Below are 14,975 nucleotides of genomic sequence, written 5' to 3'. Positions count from 1 at the left end.
ACCTCCACCCAGGCAAGAAGCCCTCTCGAGCAGATGCTGGACAGCTTCCACCTGGACACTGCCAATATGGAAAGGTGGCTGCTCTGGTTCTCTGACTCAGTTTTCTCATCAGCAACAGGTCGATTCAGGTGGTTCATGGGCATACACCGTGTGTCATGATTAGAGCTGGAGAATCTTAACACCATCTCTGGCAAGTCCAAATTACCACTGAGGAAAAAATAAAGAGTGGGTACAAAGGCAGGCTGACCCTGCAGAGAGTCCCTGCAGGTATCAATTACAATACACCGCAGTCCTCTCTGGTCCCTGAAAGATGCCTGAAGCTACACATATCAACTCTTCTCAGAGGTCTGCAGAATTAGAGTCTGTCTGCTTCTTTTAGGATCCTCTATCTGGAGACTGTGCAGCTCCATGAGTATCTGCACAAGCTCCTCTGGGCTCACGGAGGACTTTGCTCTTGTGTCATTCAAACTGTATACCTGAGGTGGATTATTAATAAAATGCCCAAATAGAGAGGATTCTCCATTATTCTCAAAAGAATCTTTTGGGGCAAGGAAATGAAGCAGTCTGCACAGAGGCCTTAGTGAAGTGTCTAGAGCAGATGCACCTTACTATAGAATCCCCCTACTTATGATCAACACGCCAGTCCAGGTAATGGACTTCAAAGGCAAGTCTTTCAGCTTGCCAGCCTTGCTCACACATCACCACTGATCTTAACTGAGAGGATGATGGAAGCTTTCTGATTTCCATGTTAAGACATGGAGGTCATGCTGCAACAGTAACTCTTCAATGAACTTTGTTAACAAAGTAGACACCCCGAGCTCAAGGGTAATGGATTTAGCAACTGGGGTTGTGAGTCCTGATGGCTATTGCCTGTGATGAACAAACGCTCACTGCCACCACAGCCTGTCTGTCATCAGCCTGTGCTGGGTTAGTCTGTGAAAAGTTAAGAAAGCTTGGCAAGTGAGTGGTTTGACAGAACATTCTGTATCTTTTCCAAAGTTTTCAGTAGGGCAGTTCTGACAAACACAAATTATGTATCCCTTCAGATATGAAGTGACTCTGTGTGACTCCTCAAGACAAAGGGATTGTGGAGACCCCCTGTCAGCTGTGTGTGTCCTTTAAACTCCTCCAACAGAAGGGGCAGGATGAACTGACCCAGTCACTCCCTATGCTGGCCTACAATGTTCTTCCACATCCCCTGTACACAGTCCCATGCATCACTTTCTTGAAGATCAAGTGTAAAACTGCTTCCTTCCACAAGTCTGATCCCATGTGAACATCCTTTCTTGTTTATTGCCCATAATAGCAATTTGTTGCTTCTATTTTCTGTATTTGTTTAATTTGCTTTGCAAGCATCTTCCCAAGGAAACAAGTTTCTTGAGGACAGGGGTCATTTCTATTTCATTTGTATTCATACAATCCACAACCTCCCTAATGAGGAACAAGGTACAGTAAGTGCTCAACAAAGGCACAAAGACACCAAACCCAGCTGGACCAAGGCTGTGAAGAGCTCCCACCACCACCCACTGGCCCCAAATGTTTTGTGTTTGTCAGCACGAACTTGTCTGCATATCAGGCAGGTCTAATGTACAGAAGGCGCACAGGAAGGTAAGAAGAGAATCAGCATTTTGAGTGCAGATTCTTCCCATCCACATGAAACCACCCCCTTCTCATCAGAGAGCACCTTCCCTTGCCTCAGGATGCAAACTGCTTCTCTAACTACTGCAAGGTATATCTGAGTGTCCTCTGCTGTCAGCCAGTTCCTTCCTGGCCCTTAGCAATAAACAGAAACTCAGTCCAGTGATCCATCCATTTCTCCTGCTCCATCATTCCACATGTTACCATAGTTGCCTTGGAGGGGATAAGTCCATTGGAAAAAAGCAAAGTACTGTGTGGTACGGGAACTGCCACGTTTTTTCTGTGGGATTAGTTGAACACAAGCAATGCCAGTAGGGACTGAACTGTTCTTGCTAAAGAAGACAACGGTTCTTGGTAAAGAGAAGAGAGTTCTCAGGCATATTAGATACAAAGGTAAGCAGCTCATTTGGAGAATAGCAGTGGGATGGAAGTTCCACCAGCAGCCTCTGGTAGCAAGCTGTGAAGGCACAGCCTACATTATATCTTAGCTGAAAACACAACCTGGGCAAGCTGATTCTAGGGAATCATTGAAATGGGTTTGCCACTGAAGGCTGAGCTAGGCAGTGATTCACAGCCATTTGTCGGAAAGCCTGCCCTGAACCACCATGGCGGGCGGCCCTGCTCTTCTCTCTATGAAACCTCTGTGGTTTCATGCTTTTCCTTTGTGGTTTCAACATAACTGAAAACATCCAGTGTTTTACTGACGAACAGCTATTTTTACACTCACAAAAAGCTTTTCAAGTGTGAAATCTCGTACATTTTTCAAGACACTCATTGCTCACATCTGGAATTAGGCTAAACACACACAGTCTCGGCAATGAGCAGCCTCAGGGAATTTGCCTGGGAGATGCAATCAGTTTTAGCATTAGCAAGTATCACAAGAGTCAAAAACAAATATAAAACTCCATTGACTGGAGCTGTGATTTGAAGTGGTGTTAAAAAGCAAAGATAAAATAACAGAATGAGAATTATGGAGCAACTCAATTGGAAAACACAGAAATTGTGTGTGTGTGCACACGTGAAACAGGTGTAAGAACCTGTGGCATGTATTAGAAGCCCACTATGCAGGGGTTCCAGAGGGTTCTCTCTAGACAGAGACTGGTGAACTATGGCCGTGGGCCTAGTTTTTAATGATTTTTTTAAAAACCATTTCTAAATGGTTAGGAGGAAACAAAAAACTTATGACATGTAAAAATTACATGAATTTCAAATACCAGTGTCCTTAAAGTTTTGAATTTCCTCAGTAAAAATCTTGTGAAAATTTGTTTTCTTTCTCATTATACAAGTATATGCAGTAGGTGCTAAGTAAATATTTACTGAATAAATGTATTATAAAATCGGCTCTGAGATTGTGAATATAGTACTGCTGACTTTTGGAAGTGGCAGGTGCTTTTCAAGTGCACACACACAATATACCTTTATATACACGCATGTACCTATACACACGCATGGAACTGGAGGACACTGGGCTTTGACAAAGTCCTCAAGCTCTGTCTCCTGCCAGTGACAGAATGCCTACCTTTCTGAACTGTGTCAGCAAGCAGCAGAGAGGCTGCTAACTGCTGCCTGCTTTTGAGTAGCAAAAGACAGCAGACAAAGAAAAAATTTGTTTAAAAAGTGATCTGACGTCAAAGAGAACTCTCAGCAACCCAGTAAGTATGCAGAGATACCTTTCTAATAATCAGGCATCAGAACTCTGCTTGGAATTTACAAACTCAGACACACCGGACATCGGAGAAGATAATACGAACTAGAAGGGACAGAAAGTCTTCTTTAGTCTTCTTCTAAAGTCTTCCCTGGACTTTAGTAGAGAAATACACAGAATGCCAAATTCCTCATATGAAGGCCAATGCTAACAGAGCTGTTAATTTTACGTCTTTTTCTTTTTCTCTTTTCCCATATGCCTAAAGAGCTATTCCGATTGCCACTTATTAGGAAAAGCCGACACAAACATGTTTGAAAAGGATGGTTCTCTATGGCAACAGCTTCTCAAGTAACCAACATCAGGATCACTGACAAGAGTCATCCAGCTTCTGTGGAAAAAGAGGGAAAGAAACAGGAACAGGCTTCCTGCCTCCCTGAAAGGTCCTCAGGCTCGGAAAGTTGCAGTGACAACCATTCCCAACACACTGGCCATGAAGATAAACGAGGCTCCTCCAGAGCTGGAGATGATCAATGTGACACAGGCCCCAACTTCTGTGAATGATGTCTAAAAATAATCCAAATTGACTGCATTTTAAAATTCCAGGTCAACTGGTTCTCTCCCCTGCTCTCCAGAGGCAGGACAAACAGCTTTGATAAACAGCTGAGACCCAGCACTGGCCTCTCACAGAACAGAGCAGAAGCTTCCAGAGGGTTCTGTCTCTTCCATCTTTATCCCACATGAAGAGGTGAAAATAGCTAAAGAACCATGACAACTCGAATGCAGGCTCCTTACTATAGAAAGCAAAGCACAGCAGTTCTTGAAGATTCTAGAAAATCTAAAGTCTTCTAATTTCTAAAAAGAATAAGGTCTTTGTTTTTTTTAGACGAAGTTTCACTCTTGTTGCCCAGGCTGGAGTGCAATGGTACAATCTCGGCTCACCGCAACCTCCGCCTCCTGGGTTCAAGTGATTCTCCTGCCTCAGCCTCCCAAGTAGCTGGGATTACAGACATGTGCCACCATGCCCGGCTAATTTTGAATTTTTAGTAGAGACAGGGTTTCTCCATGTTGGTCAGGCGGTCTCGAACTCCCAACCTCAGGTGATCCGCCCGCCTCAGTCACCGAAAGTGCTGGGATTACAGGGGTGAGCCACAGCGCCCAGTCGAATAAGGTCTTTTTTAGAGAATAAAATCTTTATTTTGAAACTAGGAATAGGGTATGCATAGTTATATGGAATAATTAAGTAGTCATGATTGTTTACAAAAGAAAGGTAAATTAGGTGAATATAGTTGACTAATACAAAAAGTTTCCTCTTTCAATTTTTGTAAACTACATAAGGCTAATTTTTCACATACTCTTTCTTTCACCAAAATCAATGTAGCAAATAAAAATATTTAAGAAATATTTTCAGGAGTAAATTTGGCAAAGCAAAGTCATTCTATGTTTAAAAGGTATCGAAATTAGTAAGAATAAATAAAATTCTGAACTTAGTCATGTTAAAAAAGTAAATGATATAAAATAATACACCAGATAGTGTTCTTATCACAATAAAAAAAGACAATATACCGGCACAACTTATTTTTAGCATAGACAAAAACTAAACAACAACAAACCAACCACAAAACCAATTCTACTCAAGAAAAACCCTAACCAGTTACACTGAGACGGTAATTCCAAGGAGCTGATAAAAAATAAAAATTGTTACTGCTATTAAATATATAATCCTATAATAACCTCTTCTCTTAGGTTTACAGAAGCTATAATTTTTTATTTTATAAACACGAAATATACTGAAAGCTTAAGTGAAAAAGTACAAGAAACACTGTCTCCCTGCATGCTCAGAATCCAAAAAGGTTCTTGCAGCAAGACCTGCCTCACTTGCAACAAAGCATTGCTCGCAGTCCTGAACCCACCCAACCACCAGAAATTCAGTGCCCTCCAGTATCTGCTTCTCAAACTATCAGCGGTAAAGGATTAGTTCTGTCTGTTTTGTGTTTGGTTTTTTTTGTTTCTTTTTGCCTTTAAAAATTTCCAATCCATTACGGGATTACAGGGCAAGATTTTTATACAGTTAAAAAAGTTACCAGAAAAATGAAGTTTTAAAAAGATATCTAAAACCCAAGTCCTAAATTATTGTCAAATTTCTAGAAAAGCTTCTAAATGCTTACTCTTAATTTCTGTCTTTATCTTGTCTATGGACCATACTTTGAGTGGCACTGCTATCAAACATCAGCTAGCAAAGGACAGAAAACAGGTGCTCAATTGAAGACAGTAGAAGTGGCACTGAACTGGCTGTCAGAAGATCGGACGCACAACGGACAGAACGTGTGATCGAGGACAAGTCCCGGGGCTTTCCAGCCCTCAAATGCAATCATTTGCAAGACAGAAATAGGGCTCCTCAGTAACTTTTTTCAACATAGTTTCTTCACATGCCTTTCTTCAAACACAATCTTAAACAGAAGACCAATGTGTACATCTCGGGGAGCTTTGGCTGCAGCGGGGCGGAGGCAACCCAAAGCTCTTGTCCCAACTCTCCCCTCCAATCCCCTTGTAAAGGCCCTTGGGGACCCTAGAACTCTATGGAATCCAGTTTGAAAATCGACAGCTATATTTTTAAGGTCCATTACAATTCTAGCATTCATGATAGCCTAGATAAGTCCATAGCACTCAGCAAAAGGAGAAGGCGAAAGCTTTTGAGAATAAAATTGGTCTTGGGCTGGGCGCGCTGGCTCACGCCTATAATCCCAGCACTTTGGGAGGCCAAGGCGGGTGGATTATCTAAGGTCAGGAGTTCGAGTGCAGCATAGCCACCATGGCGAAACCCCACATCTACTAAAAATACAAAAATTAACCAGGCATGGTGGTGCGGCCTGTAATCCCAGCTACTCGAGAGGCTGAGACAGGAGAATCTCTTGAACCTGAGAAGCGGAGGTTGCAGTGAGCAGAGGTCGCGCCACTGCACTCCAGCCTGGGTAACAGAGTGAGACTGGTCTCAAAAAATAAATAAATAAAAATAAAATAAATTGGTCTTTAACATTATGTAATATACATAATTCTTAACACTGTCATTAACCTTTGGAATGTCAACAACTGGCAGGCAGAACTGTACAGTCAACCAATTTCTTCCAAAAATGGTAACAAAGAATCAAGACTGAACTCCCCAATATTGTAAAGTCTCAAGTTGCAAAGTGGGTCCTCCTGAGGCTCACAACGGCTGACAATGACCTCAGGCTGCCCACTCTTCCGGCTCTGCCTCGTGAGGTCAGGAAGGGACCACAAGGAAAGGGAAGCAAGGGACGGGATGGTGCTGCCCAGACCTGTCACCACAGTTGCCACCCTGCTCCCTTCAGACTACGGCTGGAGACGCAGAGCTTTGCCTTCTCCGCCAACCCTTCCCCCACATTGCAACCCAAAGAAAGGTCCCCCTTCTTCCTGTTTTCATGACGTCACAGAAGGAAAATCTGGGGAGGAATGTTATTTCTGCTTTCCTGGCAAGAGAGAAGTACAGAAGGAAAAATGAGCCGGTGTTTCCCTCCTCTTCTCCTGCAGTAGACCATGTGTATGTCAATTTCTTACTATCACAAAAGCTCTTAAAACCACTTGCTTCATCTGTCAACACATGAAAAGCCAAATCTAATCCTTTCAGGCCAAACCTATGTCCTGGTGAAGCTCTAACCAAACAAAACAGCCCAGCGACTTCCAACCCTTGGGTGTGTTGGCAGGCCCTGCCCTCACCCCCACTGCTTTCTCATTTCTTCTTTACGAGTATCTTATTATGAAGTTATGTTGCTGATCTACAAGACGACATAAATTTTTACTGGTACTAAAACAACTTTCAAAAAAGTCATGACCCACTTTCTCCTTTCTGGCTCCTCTAGAAAGTAGAGGCAGGCCCAAGCCCCGTTTGAAGTCCTTGCTGCCGGGAGATGGCCAGTTTATGTCTCTTGTCCTAGGACAGGAAAAGGATGCACTCTCGGCACCATGTGCTAGGGTGAGATAAGACCAGAGATTCTGTCCTCAGCACCTTATCAGCTTTTCCTGCCACTTTCCAGAGCAGACAGCACCATGGCTGGCAATGAACGAAGCTAGCTGAAGGGGGATGGGTGTGTGAATGGCTTGGGGACTGTAGGGAGTGAGGTAGGCAGGGTGTAGAATGAGAAAAGGAAAGAGAAGAGGTTCTTCATGTATCTTAAAATGGTTTGGTCCCCCCAAAATTGCTTTTTTTTTTTTTTAAACACATGGATTTTGCATCTCTGTTGAAACTGCAACAACCAAGATAGATGTTTTTATAAGGACTTCCGTTCTTGTTAGAATGAACCACCACTTTCATTGCTTCGCGCCCTGCCCCTCACTGCCTTGTGCGACTGGGTCCTGGGCACGTAGCACAGGACGGATCTGCTATCAGATGCTCCATGGAATGCCTGTGGGGCCCAGGCTGCAGAGCGAGTGCCTTCCACAGGCACGCGAGCCTCTATCTGCACACCCAGTGATCTCCTGGGGCCAGGACACACTTGCTCACATGGGACAATCTGCCTCACAGTGCAAAGGAACAAGGGAGGCTACCGGACACTCCTTCAAATACGGACGAATGGCATCGATGAGCTGCTTTGTTCTGCAACAAATAACATCTGTGAATCCAAGGATTATACTCTTTAGAAACCCTGGTCTTTTGGGGTTGGGTTAGGAATAAAACTCTTGGAAAAAAAATCTAGACTAAGCAGGAAAATTTTAATTTGGTTATGGACTCAGTTATTGATAATGAACTCATGAAAGTTCAGGTAGAGTATCCCTTATTTGAAATGCTTGGGTTCAGAAGAGTTTCAGATTTTTGATTTAGGGATATTCAACCTGGAATAGCAATATAAATATACTAAATTGATATTCCAGGTTGAACATCCCTCTCTTGTTTTTGCAATTTGTTGTTGATGAAACCAAACCACGTGTCCTGTAAAGTTCTCTCATAATCGGATTTTTGCTGAATGTATCCCTGTGGTATAGGTTAACACATTTCTCTGTCTCACGTATCTCCTGTTCGGTTCGAGTCAGAGGCAGGCTTACTTCCCAACGGAGCACTTTTCCAACGCCAGCATGTTGTTTTATGAAAAACTGGCTGGATTCATGGTCTAAGGAAGTTTGGGAAACAAGTCTGTGCTATTCCTCCCTTTGATTCATAACGCACATCACCATCTGAGACACGTGGTGGCTGTTCAACTTCAGAGTGGCCCACATTTATTTGATCCTGGAACATTTTTGGTAAACACCCACCGGCATCCCATGAAATCAGTGCTCTGCCGAACTGACTTTGAAAGGGCTATTCAAACAGATAGTTCCATTATCTGGATGAAATGAGTAGTTCTCTTGTTAAATCTTATAGTTAAATCTTTGTTTTGTCCCAGACTGTCCAAGAGGGTGGGCTTTTACCAATGTACGTTTTTGCAAAAATGACAAAAGCATAGCAGGGAAGTGAAAAGAGGGCCTGGTGAGCATCCCACTATGGACACTAGCTTGCAGAGTGCCTCCGGGAGGAGAGGTTAGCTCTTTTGTAGTTATCACGTGATTGAAATGGGAATGTCTGTTCCTAGGTTTAGAAAATTTATGCTTCCATTTTGGAATGGAGGGTAGTGGAGAAATAACATATCCTAAATGATGCCGAGTATGGATATATTTTCTTTGTTTACTTTTAAGACTGCCTACAATCTAGCCGTATTTTTTAAAGGATTATGCAGTAAGCAGCAAGCCCTGCAGAGTCTGACAGTGAGATGACCACTGTGAAGAAGAAAGATCTTGGGCATCAGGTTCCACTTAAAGTCTGTGCAAAGTTCAAACCACAGAACCAAGAATAAATGTATAAAATAATCAAGTGAATAGCATATGGAACATAGAAGTCAACGGACACATAACAAAATCAAATTCAAAAGAGCAATTTCTAAAAGTGAAATGAAACAAACTTGATTCTCCAACTAGCTGGTGAAGAGCCACACAAAAAGAAATTCCAAATGACTTGAAACATAATAATGTAACTGTATAGACTGAATAGGAAATACATAAACACAAAAAGAACTGCCGCACACCCAAAACAAACCCTCTGAATCTCTCTCTCTCTTTTCTAAAATGACCAAGTTACTGGCCTTATTCTGTGACTACTGTGTGTATAATGGGAAATAAGCAAATGAGTACTGTGATATTTTAATGCTTTTATTTCTGGAACCTGTTGATTCCAGAATCTTACTGTGGGTAAGTAAAGATAAAAGATGAGCAGGGTTAAGTCCTTGTGGTCCTGAATCTAAACTAGCAGTATGACTATAAACTCAGGATATATTTTATTATAAAGAAATTATAGTTATATACATGTAACAAGGCCTCAAATGAAGACCAATCTAGGAATAAATGAGCAACCCCCAAGCCTAGATTGTGTCACTAAATATCATTTACCACAAAAAAAGGAATCACGGAGAAAGGGATGACTCCAAGTGTGGGGCAGCAAATGTACACAGTGGGCCTGGAAACTCTTATACTAGATTGGAAGGAAGCTATCAAATACCACTTAGGGTCATGTCAACAGTACTCAGGTCATTGTCTGTGTATAGAAATACCACAGATTTTTGTATGTTGATCGTGTATCCTGCAACTTTACTGCATTCATTTAGTTCTAACAGTTTTCTGGTAGTCTTTGGGGTTTTCTACATATAGGATCAGGTCATCTGCAAACAAGAGATAATTTTAATTTTTCCTTTCCAATTTAGAGACCTTTTATTTCTTTTTCTTACCTGACTGCTCTTGATAGTACTTCTAGTACTATGTTGAACAGAAATGGCAAGAATGGACATACCTGTCTTGTACCAGATCTTAGAGGGAAAGCTTTCACCTTTGCCCCCCATCAGTTATGACACTAGCTATGGGTTTTTCATAAATGGCCTTTATTTTGTTGAGAAATTTTCTTTCTCTACCTAAACTGTTGAGAGTTTTTACCAATAAAGGATGCCGAGTGCTTTTTCTGTGTTGACTGAGATGATCACGTGGTTTTGTCTTTCCATCTGTTAATATGATGCGTTACACTGACTGATTTACATAGTTAAACCAGCCTTGCACACCAAGGATAAATCCCAAACAAATGAAAACCTAGCTGAAAAATCAAGAAAACAATCCCATTTATGGTAGCATCAAAAAAAAAAAAAAAAAATCAAAATACTTACGGATAAATTTAACATAGGAGGTAAAAGACCTGTACACTGAAAACTATAAAACACTGATGAATGAAAAGGGACACAGATAAATGGAAAGATATTCTACGTTCATGAATTAATAGAATATTATTAAAATGTCTATATTACCCAAAGCAATATACAGATTCAATGTAATCCGCCAGAATCCCAATGGCATTCTCAATAGAAATAGAAAAAACAATCCCAAAATCCATATGGAACCACAAAAGACCTTGAATAACCGAAGTAATTCTGAGAAAGAAAAACAAAGCTGGAGACACCACACTTTCTGATCTAAAATTATACTACAAGCTATAGTAATTAAAACAATATGGCACTGGCATAAAAAACAGACCAGTGGAACAGGATAGAGAACTGAAATAAATCTAAACATTCACAGTCAACTAATTTTTGACAAGAGCATGGAGAAGACACAATGGGGAAAGGATAGTCTCTTCAATAAATGGTGCTGGAAAAACTGGGTTTCCCACGTAAAAGAATGAAATTGAACCTTATAACATACACAAAAATCAACTCAAAATGGATTAAAGACCTAAACAATGAGACCTAAATCATAAAACTCCCAGAAGAAAACACAGGAGAAAAGTCCCTTGACATTGCTTTTGGCAATGATGTTGCGAATATTATACCAAAAGCTCAGGCTACAAAAGCAAAAATACGTGAATGGGACTACATCAAACTAAAAAGCTTCTGCACAGCAGAGGAAACAATCAACAAAATGAAAAGGCAACCTACGAATTAGGAAAAAATACTTGCAGACCATGTATCTGATATACAGTTAATATCTAAAACTTAAAAAGAACTCATGCAACTCAATAGCAAGAAAACACATAACCTGATTTAAACATGGGCAAAGGAGCTGGACGGGCATTTCTCAAAAGATGACATACACATGACCAAAAGATGCTCAACATCATTAACCATCAAGGAAATGTAAATCAGAACCAAGATGAGATATCACCCCACACCCATTAGGAGAGTTATTATCAAAAAGATAAGAAATACTAAGTGTTGGCAAGAGTGTGGAGAAACAGGAACCCTGTACACTGCTGGTGGGAATGCAGATTGGCATACCCTTACAGAAAACAGTGTGGAGGTTCCCAAAGGAATTAAAAATAGAACTACCGTATGGCCCAGCAATTGCTCTTCTGGGAATATACCCAAAGCAAATCAAATCACCTTGTGAAGATAGCTGCACTCCCATGTTCACTGCAGCAGTCTGCATAATAGCCAAGACATGGAAACGTCCTAAGTGTCTGTCCACGGGTGAATGGATAAAGAAACTGTGGTGTGTATATATGTATACGGTGAAATATTATTCAGCCTTTAAAAAGGAGGAGATCCTGCCATTTGCCATGACATGGATGAACCTAGAGGACACTATGCTAAGTGAAATAAACCAGACAGGAAAGAAAAATATTGCATGATCTCACTGATGTGATGGAATCCTTTAAAAAAAAGCAAATATACAGAAATAGAGAGTAAGATAAAACAGTGGTTACTGGAGCAGGGTGGGGGACAGAAATGGGGAGATGTACGTCAAAGGATGCAGAGTAGCAGGTGTGTCAGTCCCCACGCTGTACTTTAGATCTCTGAACTTCAGATCGAAGGTATGGCGTGGGGACTGTGGTTAATAAGAGTATACTCTGTCAGGAGCTTCACTAAATGAGATTATAGCTGCTCTTGCTATGAAGGGAAAATGGGTAACTATGTTACTATATATATGTAACTCATAACATGTACACGTTAAATATACTCAATAAAAAAAAAAAATTTTTTTAAATACTCAAAAGGCCAGGCACAGTGGCTCATGCCTGTACTCCTAGCACTTTGGGAGGCCGAGGGAGGCAGATCATCTGAGGTCAGGAGTTCGAGACCAACCTGGCCAACATGATGAAACCTTGTCTCTACTAAAAATATAAAAATTAGCCGGGCACAGTGGCTCACACCTGTAATCCCAGCCACTCAGGAGGCTGAGGCAGGAGAATCACTAGAACCCGGGAGGCGGAGGTTGCAGTGAGCCGAGATGGTGCCACTGCACTTCAGCTTGGGCAACAGAGCAAGATCTGTCCAAAAAAAGTACTCAGGAACCAGGCTCCCATTGGGAAGAAATGGGAAATTTGATCACCAATAAAGATAATAACTGCAATGCACTGAAACATCAAACATTTCAATTCACTAGCAAAAAAACAAAAAAGGAAAACTCTCCAGTTTTCTTTGGAGAATGCTAGAGCACCTTGTTTGGAAATTGCTAAATAAAGGACATAAATATTTATCCTGTCTTTTCCATATAATCTGTTCCTCAGAGTAATCTACTAATAAGGGGAAATACACATTCCAAATTTCATTCTAAAAATGAAAGAGGAACGGAAAGAAATATGGAGGGAGACTCCACAGATTGAAAGAAATTTAAAAGATACATCAACCAATTGTTATGTGTGCCCCTTATTTGAATCTTAATTCAATGAAAATGTAAAGAAAACTCAAATTTATGACATTTATGAACACTGAACTTTGAACACTTATTCATAGTATGCAATTACTATAAATTTTTATAGAGTATAATGGCATCAGAGATATACATTTTAAAAAAGAACCTCTTAACCTTTGGAGATAAATACTCACATACTAAAATACCTGTGGATGAAATACTGATTTCTGGGATGGATTTGTTTCAAAGTAACACAGACAGGAGAAGTGTCTGGAGCACTTACAGACTAGCCATCAGTAGGGCTGTTGTTCCCCAAAAGGATCTGTGCTTTCAAGAACCCGTGTCTTTGCAGGTATGGTCTTTTTTTCTCTCTGGAAAGCCTCTGAACCTGCCAGTTGCTGCTCCTTCGAGACACATGCAAAGGTTATCTTCCTTGGTCTCTGCAAGCTGAATCCAGTGCTGCATCACATATGCCCCCAGTCCTCTGGCACAGCACTCAAGGCCTTTGCTCCAGTTGACTGTGAATGTCCCAGACTTCCTGACGAGGTTGTGAATAGGGATTATACCTTACCCATTTAATCATCTGTCATGAAATAATGCTACTGGGTAGCAAGAAAAACATCTGAGTTAAGTAGGAAAAGGAATTGGAGGGGACAGGGAACCAGAAAGGAAAATGGTTAAAGCACTATTACATAGAAGAACTATGAAATAATGAGATATTACCCTGAAGGGAGTCATTCTAAGACTATAGCCTTGTGTAAAGACACTGAGTCAATTCAAGTCTGATCCTATACTTTTAAAACATAGATGACTAGAAAGTAGGCTCTGTTTATGGATCACTTGTAGCCTCAACTCAAAGACAGCTGATTTGATTCACTAATTTTAAGAGGGTGCCACCACAGTATGAGTCTAACAGTGGTTAAAGCCTTCTAAGAATCCCTACAAAGAGTCTAAAATAAACTGTGACCAATGATGATAATGTGTCATGCATCATGATTAATCCAATTCAGAGTACCTGAGGTCTATTAAAAAATAAAATAATATGAAAGTCATGCTTCTGCCTGTATAATAACACACAGATCTCCATAGCAGGGAGGACACAGGGGCTGAGAGTGAGGAGGCTGATCTAAAATGAAATGACTGATTTAACTAAATGAATAATGTCACTGTTTAACTTTATAAAGCACATCATACATTTTAGAAGATTTTAGTGGCCTTCCTTAGGATCACAAAGTAAGCAGGTACACAAATCCAATCTGAAACTTTAACAATTTGGGAATCAGAATTGGATAAATTATTTTAAAGCTGATACTCTATTTACAAGTTTCAGTGCTACCTAGAAATAAAAGAAAACTAACTGCACTGATTCCCAGAGTCTACTCAACAATTTCCTACAAAAGCCATGTTCCTTTTAGAAATGGTGCTGACATGAAAGGTTCAGATTTACTTAAAGTAGCTTTCCCAGGTCAGCTTTTCTGCTTGCAGAAAAATAAACCTCACAAAACCTAGTTTCCTGAAAGGCATAAAATAAGTTTAAGCACTTGTTAAAAAGCTATTTGGAGTTCAGGCCCACAAAATACTTCAAAACCAGTCAGGTAAAACTTAAAACCTCCATGTGATTTTAAGAGTCAGAATGAGAATTACAGGAGCCTGGACTAAAGTTAGGGGACAGAGGTAACAGGAGGGGGGATGTCATTACTGCTACTACTTTGCTTAAAACAAGCCTTTTTGATGCAGGAAAGATAAACTTGTCAAAGAACAACAGATGACAAATCAAAGACTAACGCATTTCAGGCTTGTGCTCTTTGGCAGAGACTGCCCGCTGTTCGAAGAAATACAAACTCTGAGTGAACTTCCTAGAGGCTCAGGCGGCTTCAGATAAGAATTAACAGAACCTTGAGAAACAGAAAAACCTACCAGCACTCTGATCCCTAATAAACATAAAGAGCATATCATTTCAATCTTACCAAGGAAAAAAACTTCTTTTTAGATAATTCCCATAAAGTTTTAAGCTAGTTCAAGATTGTGTTTTAAACAAAAA

General features: G+C 40.7%; 1 protein-coding gene and 1 long non-coding RNA gene across 4 annotated transcripts in view; one reads left to right on the top strand and one right to left on the bottom strand.

Moving 5' to 3' along the window:
• LOC112630588 overlaps positions 1-2,755 on the top strand; it is a 41,488-nt gene extending 38,733 nt beyond the window's left edge. Inside the window, exon 3 of the long non-coding RNA XR_003120896.1 lies at positions 380-2,755. This is a non-coding gene — a long non-coding RNA (uncharacterized LOC112630588). The remainder of the gene's footprint in view (positions 1-379) is intronic.
• PINX1 (PIN2 (TERF1) interacting telomerase inhibitor 1) overlaps positions 1-14,975 on the bottom strand; it is a 75,339-nt gene that overhangs the window by 5,203 nt on the left and 55,161 nt on the right. The window lies entirely within an intron of this gene.

This window comes from Theropithecus gelada, chromosome 8 (genome assembly GCF_003255815.1).
Source record: "Theropithecus gelada isolate Dixy chromosome 8, Tgel_1.0, whole genome shotgun sequence".
Classification (NCBI taxonomy): Eukaryota; Metazoa; Chordata; class Mammalia; order Primates; family Cercopithecidae; genus Theropithecus; species Theropithecus gelada.
The sequence above is the reverse complement of the archived record's forward strand: the minus strand, read 5'-3'. Positions and strand labels throughout refer to the sequence as shown.